Genomic DNA, 7,784 nt, shown 5'->3' with positions numbered 1-7,784 from the left:
CCAAAACATTCAAGAAGAGAAATAAATTATGTAGAGAATAATTTTCTATAACTGTCAAAAAAAAGACAGGAACAATAAAGAAAGAAATGGATAGATTTATTGACAATCATATGTAAAATATGTTTACACCATAACAAAAATTTAAAGACAAATAACATGGAAAACATTTGCAATGTATATGTAAAACAAGGAGTTATAGCCTTGATATATGGGCTCTTTCTTTTCAGCTTAAAAAAAACAGCAGTAGAAAAGTGGAAGAAAACATGAAGTAACAATATGTGAAAGAAGAAAATACACTGTCAATAACATTTGAAAAAATTCTTATTTGTATAAATAAATAGCCCAGCTGAGAGCATTGACTGTCTCTCCATTTGTTTATGAGAAGAGACACAGTTGATACAAAGGCACAGAATAAAACATAAAAACAAAAACATAAACAAAAACCCACCAAAGTGTGTATCTAACCACATCAAATTATTTCAGCAATTTCCAAATCTTATTTTATTTTTTCTAAATAAGTCACCTTAATATGTACTAGAAGTCCTCATTGTATAACTGATATTAGATAAAGTCCAGTTGTACAAACTAATGTAAAAGAAAGACCAATATTTCATAATAAATGGAGAGGCAGGGGAGTTCAGTAAGCTTTATCTTGAAAAATAAAAAAAAAATAGTTTTGAAAATAAGTTTATCTTATACTTCCAAGATTTAAGGGGCTTCCCTGGTGGCGCAGTGGTTAAGAACCCCCCTGCCAGTGCAGGGGACATGGGTTTGAGCCCTGGTCCAGGAAGATCCCACATGCCACGGAGCAACTAAGCCCGTGTGCCACAATTACTGAGCCTGCGCTCTAGAGCCCGCGAGCCACTACTACTGAGCCCGCGTGCCTAGAGCCCGTGCTCCGCAACAAGAAAAATCACGGCAATGAGAAGCCGGCGCACCACAACAAAGTAGCCCCTGCTAGCCCCGCAAGCAGCAATGAAGACCCAACACAGCGATAAATAAGATTTAAGCTACAATTGTGTATATGCAGTAATTATTAGACTGAGAAAGAATCAAGGGTTGAGAGGGCCATTATTTCTCAACCTAATTTTATAATAGCAGAGTAGCACGACTCTAACTCTTCTTTGACTTCTGTAACATGTATAATGTGTCATTTTCGCAAAAAAAATAGAATACTTTTGGATTTTATTTTTACCAAGAGCATCTCTTACTACTTCGTGCTTCAATTCATTCTCCTTTGAAGCACCTGCCAATCTTCTTAGTGTCCCTGTTGATTTTCTATATTTAAATCATTAACGTGTTTAGTTCTGATGTTCTCCCATTTGTCAATAACTTTGCCTTTCATTTAGACAAATCTCTACTACTACTTTCATGGCTTTCGTAAAATCTGAATTACTTTGAAAGTAAATGTAATTGCCATAGTACACACTGTGTTCAGTATTATCAAGTGTTAGCGTCTGACAGCTGGTGAAAGGCAGTCCACAATGTCCTTGATGTCATGACACAGATGAAGGAAGGCTAATGCCAGGTAGGAAGGGTGAGTGAGTGGCAGGCAATTTGCAAGTGTCAGCTCATCAGTAAATAATTTGGCTTCTATTGCTTTTAACATTTATTGCTTCCTTATACAAACCTCATAACTGCAATGATTCTGTGAATGAAAGTTTGGAGAATGGGGACTTCCGGTATAATATGGTAAAATTGAAGATGCTTTAACACATTAAGTGATTCTCTTAGCTCTAATGTGATGTAGTCAAGACAGACATCATTACTTCCACTTTATACTTGACTTAGAGAGCTTACACAATTTGCTTGAGTTCACAGAATCATTGAATAAAGAAGCTGAGATTTGAACCCAAATCTGTTTCTGTACTAAAATCCTGTTTAATCTAATGTATTATACTGCCTCCCAGTGGTATGAACTTATATTCACAGATATCTGTAATAAATAGTTAACGTTATTTCCATTCTTCTGGATTTGGGAAGGTTGAAGATTTTTCTATTAGCAAAGTAATTTTTCCTTGCATACCAAGGATGCTCTTTTTAAATATTCACGTCTTTCTGAATTTGTACAATTTTATGCTTTAGACATGCAAGGAGAAGTTAATTATATGAAAAGTTAACATGTATAGTGTTTATTTTATCCAAGACATTGTATCCTAAAAGGTATGAAACTATGATTATTATTCCTACTTTAAGAGTAAAATGAATGAATCTTGTAGTCTACGAAACTTGCCTATATTACACAGCTAACAGTGGCCAAGCTAAGGCTCACACTCTCCTGTTCATCTCTAAATCCAAACCATACCTTTAGAGCTGCTTTCCAATATAGTAGCCATTAATCACACTTGAGTATTTAAATTTAAATCAATTATAATTAAATAAAATTTTAAAAATCTAGCCACATTTCAAGCGCTCATGAGCCCCATTGTGGCTAGTGGCTACAGTTTTGGTTGCACTGATGTGGAATATTTCCACCATTGCAGAAAGCTGATTCAACAGTGCTAGTCTAGAATAAAGATAATAGTTTTCTTCCAGATGTTGAACAAAAGGAACTCCAGCTAATTTGTTTTTAAACCATGAATCATATATAGCTCAATACATTTTACAGCAATTAGAAACACTAGGCTTCTTCAGTATGTGTGCTTGTAAGAGGTGTAGACGATAAGAACCAAGTGAAGCAAGACTGAATACAATGATGGTGTTTAAAGAGAACCTGAATATAGGAGAGCAATGTCATACATGTGCTCAGCTTTTAATCCTTTACTGAAATCAAGTAGATACCTTTAAAGTAAATAACAGCACATGTCTAAAATGACAGAGTCTTCTGGTGAAGAATGACTTGTCTACTCTTCCAATTTCTCATTGAAATACCCAGCAATACATGTGACTCGGGGAAAGTCCAGAATGGTACCATAAATTAAATTTTAAACTGAATATGTGTCACAATACGGAAGAAATTTCTAGAGCTATAGCAGTTGATGGGATAGAATTAGTCAAGTTCCTTAATGGCCAGCAGAAATTTTCCCACCTGAACCACAACACATAGAGATCTGGGGACTGACCTAAAAGTAGCTTTTGAGCACTGCTAATGACAGTCTTTAAAACAGGCATGGATAATTGAAGGAGAAACTGCCCAGATGAGAAAAGCTTCACTAACTTAGGAAATGAGATCGGGACAGTGCAGGAGGCCAGTGAAGAGCCCCTACTTCAAATGAGGACTCCTTTGACTTTTGCACACTAGCTGCGCCGCAACTCTGTAGATGGAATAAATAAGTCATAGAATTCCCACAACTGAGGGTAGAAGATAGCCCATACCTCCACCTAGAGAGCTGGAGTACAGATTTCAGCAAAAAGCCCCTTTGCATCACGTTTGGTTCTGCCAACAGTGGTGACACAAGGCTTGGGCTTGTCTGTCCTGCCTGCCTCCTCTGAACCAAAAGCACAATTTATGGTTTTCTACCAGGCTCAAGAGGCCACTTAGGTTTACCCATGGAAAAGAGTAGCAAGGGGGCTTCCCTGGTGGCGCAGTGGTTGAGAGTCCGCCTGCCGATGCAGGGGACGCGGGTTCGTGCCCCGGTCCGGGAAGATCCCACATGCCGCGGAGCGGCTGGGCCCGTGAGCCATGGCCGCTGAGCCTGCGCATCCGGAGCCTGTGCTCTGCAACGGGAGAGGCCACAGCAGTGAGAGGCCCGCGTACCGCAAAAAAAAAAAAAAAGAGTAACAACGTTTGGTAGTACAGTAATTCCCCTACATACAAATGAATTCTGTTTCAAGAGCACATTTGTTTTCAAGTCCAATTTATTCATTTTAAGTCCAACAAAGTTAGCCTTGGTACCCAACTAACACAATTGGCTATATAGTACTGTACTGAAATGGGTTTATAATACTTTTCACACAAATACTACATAAAAAACAAACAAACACAAAAAATAGTGAAAACATTTCAAACTTACAGTACAGTACCTTGAAAAGTACAGTACAACAGCTGGCATCCAGGGGCTGGCATCGAGTGAACAGACAAGAAGAGTTACTGACTGGAGGAGGGAGAGGAGGTGGGAGATGGTAGAGCTGAAGGATCGCCAGCAACAGGAGATGGAGAGCAAGCTGCAATTTCACTCATGCCTGACGTTGATGGCACAGGTTCTGGTTCCTTGCTGGGTTCAATTTTATCTACCCTCTTGAAAAAACGATCCAGTGATGTCTGGGTAGTACTGTACCAGCTACATCACCACCACTTTTATGCTTCCTTCTGGACATCCTGGGCTTGAAATAAAGGTACTGTACTACGGTACTCTATACAGTAAAGTACACAGAAGCACAACCGTTCGTAGAGGATGCACACACGTAACAACGTATACCAGACACGTGAGCTAACTTATGTGATCGGACATGTGAATGCACGTTTGCATCTCTGAAAGTTCGCAAATTGAAGTTTCATATGTAAAGGACTTACTGTAACTCATTTATTTTGTACAGTGGAGGTTTATCCTCTCAATCTCCCTCACATATTTCTTTCCTTATGTTCCCCCTCTCCTTTCTGGCAAATACCTGTTTGTTCTGTGTATCTATAACTGTTTATATAATCTATATCTGTTTATATTTTGTTATGTTTATTTTTTTAATATTTCACATATAAGTGAACTCATCTAGTATTTGTCTTTTTCTGTCTAATTTCATTTAGCGTAATACCTTCTAGGACCATCCATGTTGTTATGAATGGCAAGATTTCATTCTTTTTTATGGCTGAGTAATAGTACATTGTATTATATATACCACATCTTCTTTATCCATTTATCTATCCATAGACCCTTAGGTTGCTTCCATAATTAGGGTATTTTAAATAATGCTGCAATGAACATAGGGGTGCATATATCTTTTCTAATTAGAGTTTTTGTATTCTTCAGATAAATACCCAGGAATGGTAATACTGGATCATATGATAGTTCTATTTTTAATTTTTTGAGGAATCTCCATACTGTTTTTCATAATGCCTGCACCAATTTACATTCCCATAAATACTGTACAAATGTTCCCTTTTCTCAGCCTCTTGCCAACACTTGCTATTGGTTGGCTTTCTGACAGGTGTGAAGTGCTATCTCATTTTTGCTTTTCCCTAGTGATAAGTGATGTTGAACATCTTTTCGTGTGCTTGTTGGCCATATGTGTGTCTTCCTTGGAAAACGTCTATTCAGATTCTCTGCCCATTTTTTAATTGCGTCTTTGTTTTTTTTGATGTTGAGTTGTGTGAGTTCTTTGGATATTAATCCCTTATCATATATTATTTGCAAATATCTTTTCTCATTCAGTAGGTGGCTTTTTGATTTTGTTGATAGTTTCCTTTGCTTGCAAAAGTGTTTTAGTTTGATGTAGTCCTGTTTGTTTATTTTTGCTTTTGCTTCCCTTGCCAGAGGAGACATATTTTAAAAAAATATATTACAAAGACCAATGTCAAAAAGCATACTCCCTATGTTTTCTTCTAGAAGTTTTATCTTTTCAGGTCTTATATTTAAGTTTTTAATCCATTTTGAATGTATTCCTTTGCAAGGTGTGAGAGAGTAGTCCAGTTTGATTATTTCACATGTAACTGTCTAATTTTCCCAACACCATTTGTTGAAGAGGATGTCTTTTCCCCATTGTATATTCTTGCCTCCTTTTTCATAGATTAAATGCCCACATAAGTGTGGGTTCATTTCTGGGTGTTCCACTCTGTTCCATTGATCTATGTGCTTGGTTTTGTGCCACTACCATATTGTTTTGATTACTGTAGCTTTGCAATACCCTTTGAAATCAGGGAGTGTGATACCTCTAGTTCTGTTCTTTCTCAAGATTGTTTTGACTATTCAGGATCTTTTCTGTTTCTGTACAAATGTTAGAATTATTTGTTCTAGTTCTGTAAAAAAAAAATGCCATTTATATTTTGATAGGTAGTGCATTAAATCTGTAGATTGTCTTGGGTAGTATGGTCATTTAAACAATATTAATTCTTCCAATCCATGAACATTATATACATTTCCATCTGTCTGTGTCATCTTCAGTTTCTTTCATCAGTGGCTTATAGTTTTCCAAGTACAGTGTCTTATAATCTTCCTTAGAGAGACTTATTTCTAGGTATTTTATTCTTTTTGATACAATGGTAAATGGGATTGTTTTCTTGATTTCACTTTCTGATAGTTCATTGTTACTGTATAGAAATCCAACAGATGTATTGATTTTATATCCTGCAAGTTTATCAAATTCAATGATGAGCTCTCATAGTTTTTTGGTGGCTCAAATATTTGTATCATTAAATTATTCTTTCATTATTGATATTTGTCTTATTTCCACTGTGGATGATAAAACACTCTGAATTATTTTATTCCCTTAAAATACATTAAAATTTGTTTTATAGTGTCAGGGAGAGGGAAATTTCCCTCCTACCCCTCTTGAGTTGTTGTGGCTGGACTAGTAATAAAAATTAACACATGACAGGTTAACAGGAAAAAAAGAAGAAAATATTAATTTGTACGGACAGAGGTCTCATAGAAAAGGGACCTAAGAAGTGGCCAAAGCAGGGTTTTATACTTTTGAGAAGAATAAACAATAAATTTGTGAGGAATTGACAGGAAAAAAAAAAACCCCAAAAAACTTAGGTTTAATTAGTGAAGAATCTAGACAGAGTTTGGGCTTGGGGTAATAAATTAAAGAAGTAACAAGATTCCCTATCTCTGGTGATAATAAGTGCATCCTACCTCCAGACACAGAGAGTGCACTTTTCATATGAGAGATTTAGTTTCTGCTTTCACAGAGACAGACAGGAGATTCAAATTGTTCTTAAGTAACTTTAATTCAAAATAGTCAATATCCATTGAGGTATATTTGGGGGTAGTCTGTCCTGGGCCCAAATGATAACCCACATGTAATCAATTTTTCTGAGCATTTTCAATTCCATAGAAAAAATGTGTATTCACTCAGTGTTGGTTAGCATGCTCTCTGTGTGACAATTAGTCAACCATTATTTTACTGTTGTTTTTGTGCTTATTCGAAGATTAAAATCATATCCTTGACTTCATGTTGTCTCATATATTTTAGTACTTTACCACTCCCAAGAAATACTAGAACCCTAGAACACTTTAACTCAAATTACTTCTTTCCCAACATTTTATTGTTGTCATGCATCTAATTCTAGTTTTACTCTTTGCACTTCTCAAGGTATTTTTATTACTGCTTTGTATAATCGATATTAATTTATATTACCCTTTCCATGGCTTTTCATTTCTTGGCCACATTTCCATGTTTCTACCTGAAATCATTTTCCTCCTGCTTGAGGAATTTCTTTTCATGTTTCTTTCAGTGTAGATTTGGGGGTGATATGTCTTTGTGCTGACTTCACTTCCAAAACCTATCTTCGGTTGTTATAAAAATCTAGGTTTTCTGTTTTCTTTCACCATTTTAAAAAAATATTATTTTCTCATTGTTTCCATTATAAAGGCACTGGCCGTTCTTACTATACCTCCTTCTTGTTGCTGCTTTTTCTTTTTAACTTTGCCTTTAATTTGCAGTCGTTTTACTATAATGTTCCTAGGTATAATTTTCAAAAGTCTATCTTGTTTTAAATTTGCCAAGCTTTTTTTTTTTTTTTCAATATTTATTTATTTATTTATGGCTGTGTCAGTTCTTAGTTGCACCACATGGGACCTTTCATTTGTCTGTTTGTTTGTTTTACCTCTTGGTACAATAAAAGAATTTTTGCTTGACTGTTTTCGCTGTAATTATACATATATAAAATACGAAACATTCTTCCAGAT

This window comes from Delphinapterus leucas, chromosome 11 (assembly GCF_059928025.1).
Source record: "Delphinapterus leucas isolate spDelLeu-1000000601 "Yukka" chromosome 11, BTC_Dleu_Yukka2, whole genome shotgun sequence".
Taxonomy (NCBI): domain Eukaryota; kingdom Metazoa; phylum Chordata; class Mammalia; order Artiodactyla; family Monodontidae; genus Delphinapterus; species Delphinapterus leucas.
Note: the sequence above shows the minus strand (reverse complement) of the source record.